Source organism: Lipotes vexillifer, unplaced genomic scaffold (genome assembly GCF_000442215.2).
Source record: "Lipotes vexillifer unplaced genomic scaffold, Lipotes_vexillifer_v1.1 scaffold567, whole genome shotgun sequence".
NCBI classification, from domain to species: domain Eukaryota; kingdom Metazoa; phylum Chordata; class Mammalia; order Artiodactyla; family Lipotidae; genus Lipotes; species Lipotes vexillifer.
The window spans coordinates 2,210,050-2,224,061 of NW_006776652.1; the positions used below are offsets into that span (position 1 = coordinate 2,210,050).

At 45.2% G+C, this 14,012-nt stretch overlaps 1 non-coding gene across 1 annotated transcript; it reads right to left on the minus strand.

Annotated features, from left to right (window-relative positions):
- Window positions 1-10,352: 10,352 nt before the first annotated feature.
- On the minus strand, window positions 10,353-10,425 carry TRNAG-UCC (transfer RNA glycine (anticodon UCC)). The gene has a single exon. It is a non-coding gene; the product is annotated as a tRNA-Gly (tRNA).
- Between the last annotated feature and the right edge of the window lie 3,587 nt (window positions 10,426-14,012).

Here is a 14,012-nt window from a genome sequence, read left to right on the forward strand (position 1 = left end):
TCTTTCCCTCAACATGCTCCTAACCCACCCTTTCCAATCCTGAGAACTGGGATTTGGCGTTTCTGTTTGTCAGATGACCCCAGACAGCATGTGGATAAGGCTGTGTTTGATTTCATTGACTTCATCCCTCTGCCAAACTTTGTGTTCCACTTTCAACATCCCCTCCAGGCTTCCAGGGGCCTCCCTGATCTATCCTGTAGGAGAGGAAAGCAGTCTGATGGGAGGAAAGGCACCTTCCTGAAAGGCTGGATGGGGGCCCAGCCCATCCACGCACACAGCCTGGTTATTTTTTGACACATGTGAGAGGGACAGGCTTCTGAAATGAGGGGCTTTTGGGGGATATCCTGGTTGGCCAAGAAAGGAGCTCTGCTCCAGGGGGCCAACTCCAACCTCCCCTTCTCAGGAGGGGAAGACTCGCTCCAGGCCCTATGCTTATGTGTGAGAAATAACATCCCCCAACATTCAGGTTCCCCACCACCGTCTGCCTCTGGGACTCCTCTGGCTTACTCCCCACCTGTTCTGGAGACTCCACTCTCCTCGGCCCTGGGAATGTCCTCCTTTACCCTATTCTCAAATCTGACCTCTCTTTAATGCCCACCTCATGGCTGTTTCCTGCTTCAAGTTTTCCTTGAGTGCTCCTCCAGACCTACATCACTTAAGCTGACATGTCTGTTTGACTTTCATCTGTACATGTCTGCCTTCTCAAGTAGGGTTCATTCCTTGAGCTGCTATGTCTTTGCATTGGCAGGGGTCTTGGGAAAACTACCTTTTGAGGGGTTTGGGTTCCCCAGGGAAATGCCACTCAGTAATGAGACTGTCTTTCTTTGGTCGCCAGATTTTTCCCTAAATTAGTAGAGCCTGTGGTCCTTAGACTGTAAACAGATGACACCACGGCTTCCCACAGGGGCCCTGGAAGTAGGTTTTCCTTGGTAGGACTGCCAGTTCACCACATCCCCTGGAGCCCTCACAGATGATGGCCTCGAGAGCACGGGGTGGCGGGAAGGACACCAGCCCTGCTCTACCAGCTGGGACCATGTGCCCCTGCCTGCAGCGGGAGAGATAGAAGTTCTCAGTACAGCCCCTCCTGGGGCTGGGACAGGAGGCAGCACTACAACTTGCTCTTTGACGTACTCAGATCCAAGTCACATCTCTCATATCCTCTTACTTCTTCATAGCTGATCCCATCACATCTTTCTTTGTAGGGACCGAGGGGTGAGTTCCACCTTTGGAGTTAGGAAATACATTTCAACCAGACTGAAGAGACTTTTTTTACTTCTTGATTCATTGCATGTAGCACTGAGCACAGCACTTGTGGGCACTCAGTGAATATTTGTTGAGGAATGCATGGGTGGATGGAAACTTCTAGAAAGCTCATATCTTCTGCCTTGTTGAGTCAGTCACCTTCATTCCAGATGCTCAGTGTTGATTCTACCACCATCTCAATGTTGGAAAGTTTCCTTGTAATACTGATGAGACATATCAGAATATGTATCCTGTTTGGTTTTTTCCCCCTGGCCACCCAGAACACTGTTCTAAGCAAAAAACATGCCTCTGTACTCAGGTCTGTGCCCCTAAAGAAAGAGTCTAAACACTTGTGAATTGGATCCTATTGTAACTGCTCACGTGGGAAGAGCTTATATAAGTGACTAATTGTTACCTAACAATCGTTTATCTTTGGGTTTTCTTAAAGCTAGATGTCCTAGATATATGACTGCTAAAGGATAATTTTCAAAAAAGGGAAAATCATCACTCCCACACAGATACAAACATATGTTAAAATTTTTATTTAACTCATTATTAATGAGGGAATTGTTAAGTCCTTATAACCAGTTCAAGGGCAAGCCGAAGAATAGACGCATTGATTGATCAGGAATATTGAAATGAACATGCAATGGGCAAGGGAAATCAAATGAACCTCCATCACACAGAATTTACTTACGTGTTTATAGACAAGAATTATTCAGCATTGTTTTTAGTTATCTACATCATTATCTACAGTTTATGGAGTTTTAAAATAGCTCAGGTCATGAAAGGGGCAGAATCTCAGAAAACCTACAAGAGTGTGCTCTAAGCAGTTTTCCATGGCAGACATTCAGTAATATTATTTGCTTATTCAAACTTCCTTACATGAGAGAAGTGACATTTGAAGTCAATGGAGAAAGAGCAGACTATCCAATAAGTGCTGCCAGGATAACTGAATTTCCATATGTAAAAATAAAACTGGATTTTGACGCCATAATTTACCCAGAACAAATTTCAGGTGGATTAAAAAATGAAATATTAAAATAGAAATTTTCGAGAAGAAAGAAGAACTACAATTCTGCAGCCTGTGGAACGAAAACCACATTCACAGAAAGATAGACAAAATGAAAAGGCAGAGGACTTTGTACCAGATGAAGGAACAAGATAAAACCCCAGAAAAACAACTAAATGAAGTGGAGATAGGCAACCTTTGAGAAAAAGAATGCAGAATAATGATAGTGAGGATGATCCGGGACCTTGGAAAAAGAATGGAGGCAAAGATCGAGAAGATGCAAGAAATGTTTAAAAAAGACCTAGAAGAATTAAAGAACAAACAAACAGAGATGAACAATACAATGACTGAAATGAAAAATACACTTGAAGGAATCAATAGCAGAATAACTGAGGCAGAAAAACAGATAAGTGACCTGGAAGACAGAAGGGTGGAATTCACTGCCATGGAACAGAATAAAGAAAAAACAATGAAAAGAAATGAAGACAGCCTAAGAGACCTCTGGGGCAACATTAAATGCAACAACATTCACATTATAGGGGGCCCAGAAGGAGAAGAGAGAGAGAAAGGACCCAAGAAAATATTTGAAGAGATTATAGTCGAAAACTTCCCTAACATGGGAAAGGAAATAGCCACCCAAGTCCAGGAAGCGCAGAGTCCCAGGCAGGATAAACCTAAGGAGAAACACGCTGAGATACATAGTAATCAAACTGACAAAAATTAAAGACAAAGAAAAATTATTGAAAGCAACAAGGGAAATATGACAAATACCATACAAGGGAACTCCCATAAGATTAACAGCTGATTTCTCAGCAGAAACTCTACAAGCCAGAGGGAGTGCCATGATATATTTAAAGCAATGAAAGGGAAGAACCTACAACCAAGATTACTTGGATCTCATTCAGATTTGACCAAGAAATCAAAAGCTTTGCAGACAAGCAAAAGCTAAGAGAATTCAGCACCACCAAACCAGCTCTACAACAAATGCTAAAGGAACTTCTCTAAGTGGGAAACACAAGAGAAGAAAAGGACCTACAAAAACAAACCCATAACAATTAGGAAAATGGTAATAGGAACATACATATCGATAATTACCTTAAATGTGAATGGATTAAATGCTCTAACCAAAAGACACAGGCTCGCTGAATGGATATAAAAACAAGACCTATAAATATGTTGTCTACAAGAGACCCACTTCAGACCTAGGGACACATACAGACTGAAAGTGAAGGAATGGAAAAAGATATTCTATGCAAATGGAAATCAAAAGAAAGCTGGAGTAGCAATACTCATATCAGATAAAATAGACTTTAAAATAAAGACTGTTACAAGGGATAAGGAAGGCACTACATAATGATCAAAGGATCAATCCAAGAAGAACATATAACAGTTATAAATGTTTATGCACCCAACGTAGGAGCACCCCAATACATAAGGCAAATGCTAACAACCATGAAAGGAGAAATCGACAGTAACCCAATAATAGTGGGGGACGCTAACACCTCACACCAATAGACAGATCATCCAAAAGAAAATTAATAAGGAAACACAAGCTTTAAATGACACAATAGACCAGATAGGTTTCCTTGATATTTATAAGACATTCCATCCAAAAACAGCAGATTACACTTCCTTTTCAAGTGCACATGGAACATTCTCTAGGATAGATCACATCTTGGGTCACAAATCAAGCCTCAGTAAATTTAAGAAAATTGAAATCATATCAAGCATCTTTTCTGACCACAACACTATGAGATTAGAAATCAATTACAAGGAAAAAACCTGTAAAAAACACAAACACATGGAAGCTAAATAATATGTTACTACATAACAAAGAGGTCACTGAAGAAATCAAAGAGGAAACCACAAAATACCTAGAGACAAATTACAACAAAAACACGATGATCCAAATCCTATGGGATGCAGCAAAAGCAGTTCTAAGGGGGAAGTTTATAGCAATACAAGCCTACCTCAAGAAACAAGAAAAATCTGAAATACACAGTCCAACGTTATACCTAAAGGAAATTAGAGAAAGAAGAACAAACAAAACCCAAAGTTAGCAGAAGGAAAGAAATCATAAAGATTAGAGCAGAAATAAATGAAATAGAAACAAAGAAAACAATAGCAAAGATCAATAAAACTAAAAGCAGGTTCTTTGAGAAGATAAACCAAATTGATAAACCATTAGCCAGACTCGTCAAGAAAAACAGGGAGAGGACTCAAATCAACAAAATTAGAAATGAAAAAGGAGAAGTTACAACGGACACCGCAGAAATACAAAGCATCCTAAGAGACTACTACAAGCAACTCTATGCCAATAAAATGGACAACTTGGAAGCAATGGACAAATTCTTAGAAAGGTATAACCTTCCGAGGCTGAACCAGGAAGAAATAGAAAATACGAACAGACCAATCACAAATAGTGAAATTGAAAATGTGATTAAAAATCTTCCAACAGGGCTTCCCTGGTGGCGCAGTAGTTAAGAACTTGCCTGCCAATGAGGGGACACGGGTTCGAGCCCTGGTCTGGGAAGATCCCACATGCTGAGGAGCAACTAAGCCCATGTGCCACAACTACTGAGCCTGCGCTCTAAGGCCCGTGAGACACAACTGCTGAGCCTGTGTGCCACAACTACTGAAACCCGTGTGCCTAGAGCCCGTGCTCCGCAACAAGAGAAGCCACCGCTATGAGAAGCCCGTGCACCTCAACGGAGAGTAGCCCCTGCTTGACGCAACTAAAGAAAGCCTGCATGCAGCAATGAAGACCCAATGCAGCCAAAAATATAATAAATACGTAAATGAATTTATTTTAAAAAAATCTTCCAACAAACAAAAGTCCAGGACCAGATGGCTTCACAGGTTAATTCTATCAAACATTTAGAGAAGAGCTAACACCCAACCTTCTAAAACTCTTCCAAAAATTGCAGAGGAAAGAACACTCCCAAACTCATTCTGTGAGGCCACCATCACCCTGATACCAAAACCAGACAAAGATACTACAAAAAAAGAAAATTACAGACCAATATCACTGATGAATATAGATGCAAAAATCCTCAACAAAATACTAGCAAACAAAATCCAACAACACATTAAAAGGATCATACACCATCACCAAGTGGGATTTATCCCAGGGATGCAAGGATTCTTCAATATACGCAAATCAATCAATGTGACACACCATATTAACAAACTGAAGAATAAAAACCATATGAGCATCTCAATAGGTGCAGAAGAAGCTTTTGACAAAATTCAACACTGATTTATGATAAAAACTCTCCAGAAAGTGGGCATGGAGAGAACCTACCTTAACATAATAAAGTCCGTATACGACAAACCCACAGCAAACATCATTCTCAATGGTGAAAATCTGAAAGCATTTCCTCTAAGGTCAGGAACAAGACAAGGATGTCCACTCTCATCACTATTATTCAACATAGTTTCGGAAGTCCCAGCCATGGCAATCAGAGAAGAAAAAGAAATGAAAAGAATCCAAATTGGAACAGAAGAAGTAAAACTGTCACTGTTTGCAGATGACATGATACTATACATAGAGAATCCTAAAGATGCCACCAGAAAACTACTAGAGCTAATCAATGAATTTGGTAAAGCTGCAGGATACAAAATTAATGCACAGAACTGTCTTGCACTCCTATACACTAACAACAAAAGATCAGAAAGAGAAATTAAGGAAACAATACCATTTACCATTGCAACAAGAAGAATAAAGTACTTAGAAATAAGCCTACCTAAGGAGGTAAAAGACCTGTCTTCAGAAAAGTATAAAACGCTGATTAAAGACATCAAATATGACACAAACAGATGGAGAGATATACCATGTTCTCAGATTAGTTATGGCCTTAAGACGAAGTAAAAAGCTTGGATAGGAAAAAAAAAAGTTAAAATATTTACAGGGGTTGCTTTTGGGTTATGAATGTGTATGTTTATAGAGTTAAAAAGTGGTTATTGCTAGGGGCAAGTGTTGTAGTTTTTAATTTAATTTAATTTATTTATTTTGGCTGTGTTGGGTCTTTGCTGCTGTGCGCGGGCTTTCTCTAGCTGTGGTGAGTGGGGGCTACTCTTCGTTGCTGTGCGCAGGCTTCTCACTGTGGTGGCTTCTCTTGTTGCAGAGCATGGGCTCTAGGCATGCGGGCTGCAATAGTTGTGGCACTTGGGCTCAGTAGTTGTGGCTCATGGGCTCTAGAGCGCAGCCTCAGTAGTTGTGGCGCATGGGCTTAGTTGCTCCGCAGCATGTGGGATCTTCCCGGACCAGGGCTCGAACCCATGTCCTCTGCACTGGCAGGCGGATTCTTAACCACTGTGCCACTAGGGAAGCCCAAGTGTTGTAGTTTTTTGTGTTTGTATCTTAATTTTTCTTTCCTTCAAAATGTTATAAAGTGAACATATGTTTTGCTGTGATAAATCCAGAAGATATTCAGTAAGTAGGTTGGGAGAGAGGAGAATAGATAGGTATATGATGGAGAGAAAAGAGAGAATAGATAATAAGAATCTCCCTAAATGGTCACACTGTCCTTCATGGGGGTTGACATTCTCAGCCCAACTATGTATATCTGAAGATTTTGTTCAAATGTGTAAAATCACATTATGATTCCACAAGATCCTTTTCTCTAAAGTTCCCTTTAAAGAAGAAACACAGTTCTTATCTAACAGACCTCATAACCTGCAGTAATAGTCATGAAACTGAAACTGAGCAGGACCCTGTGGGGCCCTCCCAGGTACAAATCCTTTCCACATTCCCTGTTTCTTCTCTTTTCTTTTTTTTTTTAACTTTTTTTTTTTCAGCTTCCCTGTTTCTTGTTTGCAGGAAATAGGCTTCATTCACCTCTGAGACCTTCCCTAGGTGCCAAAGGGCAGATTCAAGCAGTTGCTAATCAGGGAAGCGAAGGAATGCAGAAACAAAAGAGAAGCAGTCAAGGAACAATAGTGCAGAGATAAAGCAGGGTCTTGGTTCCTCCTCAAGTAATATACATAACAACAACGTTAAGTCTTTTGCAGGAACTGAGGCCCCCACCCAGGTAGAGGATGGTAACTTCAGGCTGAGCCGAAGATTCCTGAACATTGCCGTTACCTCACCTTGAACCAATCAGAGAAAGTCTGCACACAGTGGAAGATAATGAAGACTTTTACCCCCTCCCCAAATGATTCTCCCTTTAAAAACTTTCATGGTTGAGCAGAATCTTAGGAGTTGTTTGTTTTGGCTGTGCTTGCAGGATCTTAGTTCCCCCACCAGGGATCTAACCCATGCCCCCTGCAGTAGAAGCATGGAGTCCTAACGGCTGGACTGCCAGGGAATTCCCAGGAATTGGTTTTTGGACACAAGTCCACCTTCTCCCCACTTTGCCACCTCCTGAATAAAACAACCTCTTCTTTCCAACCAACACTTGTCTCTCGAGTATCAGCTTTCGAGCAGTGAGCAGGCGATCCTGAGCTCAGTAACAAGACAAGACAGACAAAAGTATGGCTTAAATAAGTAAAGTACAGACGTGCAGGAGGAGTTGGGAAAGTCAGTTCTCTGCAGGGCATCACAACTGACTTCTAAGGGTTCTGTTCCAGCTTCCAAGGCATACTGCCCTCTCTGCTTCCCTATGGAGGCCATGTGCTGACCTCCTAATCACAATTCTTCATTCCCCAAGGACTCTGAAACCCAGCTCACTGTCTTCTCTACTCAGGTCTTAACATCCTCTAAGTCAGTTCAGCATCCCAAGTCTGAGTGATCCAACGTGATGGCTTCTTAGCTCCTTACTAACTCACCTCCTAAGAGCCTTGCATCCATTTTGTCTTTGCCACCCTCTCCCCAGGGCACACTGCTCCAATTCTACTATCTGAAATCTCACATTCCTTTTCAGAACCATCCTTCCAGCTCTCTCATTCATTGACTTCCTCCTGAAACTGTGCAACTCAGATTGGGACTTGAACCCAAGGTCTTTTTTTTTTTTTTTTTTTTTTTTTTTTTTTATGGGGCCGGCCTCTCCCGTTGCGGAGCACAGGCTCCAGACGCGCAGGCTCAGCGGCCATGGCTCACGGGCCCAGCCGCTCCACGGCATGTGGGATCTTCCCGGACCGGGGCACGAACCCGTGTCCCCTGCATCGGCAGGCGGACTCCCAACCACTGCGCCAGCAGGGAAGCCCCTCTCTTACTATATTTTAATCCTCCCCTCTCCTCCTCACTCAGCCCATCATTTGTTCCTTTCCTGTATCTTTAATCCCTCTCCTTCAACTTGATTCTTCCTACCAGCACTTAAGTATACTTATGTCTCTTCCATCTTTTTTGTTTTTATAAATTTATTTATTTTTATTTATTACTTTTGGCTGTGTTGGGTCTTCATTGCTGCACACGGGCTTTCTCTAGTTGTGGCGAGTGGGGGTTACTCTTCATGGTGATGCGTGGGCTTCTCATTGCGGTGGCCTCTCCTGTTGCAGAGCACAGGCTCTAGGCATGCAGGTTTCAGTAGTTGCAGCACACGGGCTCAGTAGTTGCATGTGGACTCTAGAGTGCAGGCTCAGTAGTTGTGGTGCACGGGCTTAGTTGCTCCGCAGCTTGTGGGATCTTCCCGGACCAGGGATCTAAACCATGTTCCCTGCATTGGCAGGTAGATTCTCAACCATTGTACCACCAGGGAAGCCCCTCTTCCATCTTTAAAAGGTCCCTCTGTAGTGGATGCTGTGATGCATAATCCAGGTGATCCCTTCTACACTGAGACATTCATTCTTCCAGCTGCCAGGAGTGTTGGCTGCTGACAGCTTGCAGCTCAAGCCCCCTCTGGGAATTGCCACAGGGAGCTGCCTTGCCCAAGGTGAAACCCATTCTCCAGGGCAGGCCACAGCCTATGGCTGGTTGGTACTGGGGCATTTTAAGGGTACTTGGGATTTGTTTTCAGCAGGTATAGTAAGACATGCAGGCATGGAGATGACTGTCATGAAGGAATACATTTATACTCATAGATCCCTAGAAACAGGAGGCATGGCACACCATGCAGGGCCACATGGGGAAGCACCAGAGTTGGTCAGGAGGCAGAGGGAGAGAGGGGGAAATAGGGGAAAATGTGAGAACCTTTATTATGGTTTCCATGAGGAAGGCAAGGTGAGACAGTGTAAGCGCGTTTAGGATTGGTCAGTTTGGATACTTTCATGGGCTCTAGGGTATATGTATGGCTCTGGTGTCTGATCCTGAGATGATTAGGGCAGGTGGATAGAGGCCCAGGTGTAAGATCTTGATAAAGGAGATGGTTGGGGCGTATGGACTCTGGATTGGCTGATTTGCATAGGAAAGTCATGCTCACAGAGGAGTCATTTTCTATCTCTAGAATTAGCTAGTCCTCCAGTCTCTGGAGGCCAGTCTCTCCAGAATCAGTAAGGCTCCAGATGTCAAAACAACAGAAAATACAGAAAATTAAATGGCATGATTAATACATGGGGTAAAATGCCAAGCCCCCTTAACTTGATTCTGGGACATCTAGGAAGGGCCATCCTAGCTCCACAGCTCCCAGAGGGCTCTGCCAGTACCTGGATCGCTGCATCACAGTTCAACTCTCCCTCTGCTCCCTCACTCAGCCCCCACCCTCTGGAGTACTCCCCAAGAAACTTCCTGCCTGCAAACCTCCATCTCATAATCTGTTTTCCAGGGAACTGACTTAAGACACTCTCTAAGCCCCACTAACCCTCATCCATTGCTATCCTTTCCTTCACAGCCAAACTTCCTGAAAAAGCAAACCTCTCCTCATTGTCTCCACTTGCACAAATCAACTTGCACAGCTTTTGCTCCACTGTTCTCAAACTTCAGCATGACTCAGAATCATGTGGAGGGCTTGTTAAACAACAGATCGCAGACCTCCAGCTCTGAGTTCCTGATTTTGTAGATCTGAGGCAAGACCCAACAATCCAGTTTCCTAATTTGCTCCCACGTTAGAGAACCCCTGCTTTCACGGTCCCCTATTCTGTCAGGACGAAGTCCAAGCTTCCTCTCAGGGCCCTTCACAGTGTGGCCTCTGTTTCTCCATTAGCCTTGTCTCCCTTTGTGTGTTTCTGGGGTTTTTGTTTTTGTTTTTCTTTTGGCCTCACTGCGCAACTTGCAGGATCTTAGCTCCCTGACCAGGCATTGAACCTGAGCCCCCTGCAGTGGAAGTGCAGAGTCTTAACCACTGGACCACCAGGGAAGTCCCCCCTCATGCGTTTCTGAATTTGCCTTCCTGTGACTCTGCAGTAGTTGTGGTTTCTCATGGAGATAGGCTATCCTCTTGCCTCTGGGCCTTTGCACATATTTTATTTGCACCTTGACACTTCTCATGTCTTTCCCCTGCCTGGGTAGCCCCTTTTCAATTTCTTGTTGATAGGGACGGAGTAAAGGGACAAAGTAGGTAATTAAATGGTTAAGCCCATTAGGGAATTGTAAGTAAAGAAAAAGGATGGGAGACCCCAGTGAGTTAATTATCACTCAAGAAAGCAGGTTCGCTTAACCACAAAACCAAGCAGGCTTGCTTAGGAACAAAATCCATGCAGCAGAAGTGTGAGATATGCCCCAAAACAATAAAACAATGGTGGCATGAGACTCACATCCTGCGCAGTGAGCTCTGTAAGTTAATGACCCCTAGGACATGCTCTCTGCACGCATTAAAAAACAATAATTTATGGAAAGGTGACATTTCAAAGTGAAAGACCCTCATTGTACTGAAATCTAAAATAATTTTTCCATAGTGCCATGACAGTCGTGGCTTGACCATGTAGGGACAAGAAAACTCCCCTGCCCAACCTGGAGGTTGAGCTGATGATGGAAGCATGACGTCTACTCAAGAATGAGGAGGAAGGTGGTCTTTTCCCCCTCCCCACTTTTCCTCTGATTATAAAACTTTAGCCCACTAAGTTCTCAGGGTGCAGCACCCTCTCGCCCACCCATCTGTAAGCCTCATGAGCATCCTATTCTAATACATCACCTTTTTTTTTTGGACTAAAGGTACAATTTGTTGAATTTGTTGTTTTTATAAGTTCTCTTTTTGCAGCTTAGCACAGTAGGTGAACCTAATACCTTATAACATGTGGCCCAATTTGGTTATTTTGGGGTTTTTTTGATAAACATCTTTATTGGAGTACAATTGCTTTACAATGGTGTGTTCGTTTCTGCTGTATAACAAAGTGAATCAGCTATACATATCCATATATCCCCATATCTCCTCCCTCTTGCATCTCCCTCCCATTAATAAATCACTTCTTATCTATCACTTTGCCTCTCTGAATTCTTTCCTTGCTGAGCCACAAAGGACCGGAGCGCCTTGGAGCCCCCCAAGACGCCACCTGGTGGTTCCCCTGTCTCTTCTCAAGTCACTTCTTCAGGAAGTCTTGACCCTCTCGCTGCCTGCTGTCACAGGCAGCCCTCACCAACCCATCACAGAGTGAATGGGGAAATGAACAATGGGGGAGACAATTAGAGAGCTCTCTAATCATAGAGACCCCTCCTCCTGGCTGAGGCCAAATGGCAAAAGAGGAGGCCCTGATGGGGTGAGCTGGGCCCACTGGCAGCTCCTGCAGACAAAGGGGAAGAGGCTGCGTCTGCAGGACGAGGGGCACGTCCTCTGGCTCCAAGCCTATGACAGCACGTGCCCCCTTGGGCTAGTACTCTTGTCCTGCTCTCCTCAGCCCCTGCAGCCCCCCACCTCTCTCTGTCCCTCCCAAACCTCTCTGCTTGGGCCAGATGAGACCCACATCTTGCACCAGCTCTCCCAGGGGAGTCACCTCCCCACCCCTGGTGGGAGTCTTGTGATCGCTTTGGTATGCGTGACAAGCTCCCCAGAGTGATGCTTTGAGGGGTGACCTTGCAGTCCAGGAGAGCCCCTGTTGAGTTTGCTGATGTAGAGCTGGGCTGCTTTCTGGGCCTGAGGGCGTGGGAGGGAGGGGAGGCAGGGGCAGGGGCATACTGCTTTTTCTCCATAGATATTTGGCCCCAACTTTCAAGCCCAGGTTACATAAGACGTGCGGAGAACTACACTCCCCTGTCACCCACACCTTTCCCTTTCTGTGGAGCATTTCACAAGTGCAGCTGCTTCTCAGAGAAGGTCTATTTTGGGAGCTGTTTCCATTTGACCTATATTAAGCACAGTCACAAGGCAGAGGCAAGTCGCGGGGTGCAGGGTGGCCTGCTTGCTCTTTGTGCTTTTTTAGTGTCACGGGTGAGGGAAGCAGACAAGCTGATGCCCATAGTTTGGGAGCTGAGACTCAAGTGGCTTATGGGCCTCCCCAGGGCAGCAAGCTACAGAAAGCTCTCGACTCGGACAGCCGACCTGTAACTAGTGCAGGCCCAAGCCGCCATCCCACTTCACAATTCTGATTTGCCTCCCCCTGAGGCCCTGCTGACAGAGAATACCTGAGTCACTTCAGCACTGGTCAGGGAGGAATTTAGGTTCCCTGCAGGCCTAGAATCTACCAGGCCAGGCCAGGATGAGTCCCGGCCTGGGCCTGTGAAATGCAGTTAGTAGAGTTTTCATTGGCCATCAAGTGCCTCCATGGGGAATTCTCTTTCCTGAGTTAATGATTAAATCACATGACCAGCAGGGGGAGAGAAAGGGTTGCTGGGAGCCACTGGCCCAGGTACTGAGCACAAACAGGTATTACTTGGAGTTCCCACCACTTTGAGGGCCCGTGGACAAAATGACAAGGAAGTGATTCACCCACTAAGCACCCCATTTGCCCCTTTTCAATGGGGGTATTTCTTGGATCACCGTTTTCTCCCTTGAGCCCCTTCTCATTGTCTCCCTGGGAATAGAGGTCTGATTCCAGGGTCTAAAACTGGGCCCCAAGTTGCTGACCCCCAAACCTACAGCTCTGTGCTTCCTGCTTCCTGGGAGTCAAGCCAATATCTCCAAACAATTGTACCACTGAGACGTCACAATCAAAAATCTCAAAGCAAAACCTCACTCCTCCCCCACATCCAAATCAGCCCCGCCCCTGGGATGCTGCCTGGTCCACCTTGCCACGTGCTGCACGCTGTTTCTACCTTAGGACAGAATGGACACTGACCTGACAGGGGCACGTCCAGCCAGCTGGGAGTTGCATCCCCTCAAAACTGCTGGAAAGGAGTCCTGGCTTTGTAGTGTGAAGCAGACAGCAGGGTTTCTGCTCCAACCCCTTGTAATCGAGTTAGTGGAGGGCTCCCCTCAAGACATTGGGTTTGGCCTTCACACCTGACTCAGAGCTGGCTGAAAGCACCTGGGGAAGTGGGAGGGGGCTCCCCTGGGAGAGTTGATGCGCGAGTTACTGAGGATCCCGAGGGATGGAGAGAGCTGGGTGTGAGCGAAGAGCAGAAGTGAGAGCTGATTTTAAAAACTTGAGTTTGGCCTCGAGGAGTGGCTTTGAGGGCTGCTTGGAAGAGAGGATGGGTAGTGCATTCTAGGCAGGGACACAGCCCTGAGAAAGAGCAGAGCAGGGCAAAGCAAAGTATGGCCATCACGCTGTACTATGTGGGATGCTCTGGCGAATATGGTGAACAGTGGGTTAGGAGAAAAAGATGGAACCAGCTTAAGCAGATCCTTCCAGTTTGGTGGCCCCTTTCCTTCCCTTGTTTCCTGTCCTTCCCCGCTCCCTGCAGTGTAACAAGTCCTGGCTGCCCCTCACCCTGAGGGGACTCCTGGGGTGGGGGGGGCATGGAATCTGTAAAACACTTTCTGCAGGCTGAGATTGAGACAGTGCAGACCAGGCTGCAGACAACCTAGTGGGTCCCAGGCAGCCAGCAAGAGGTGAAAGGTCATCTCTGCCC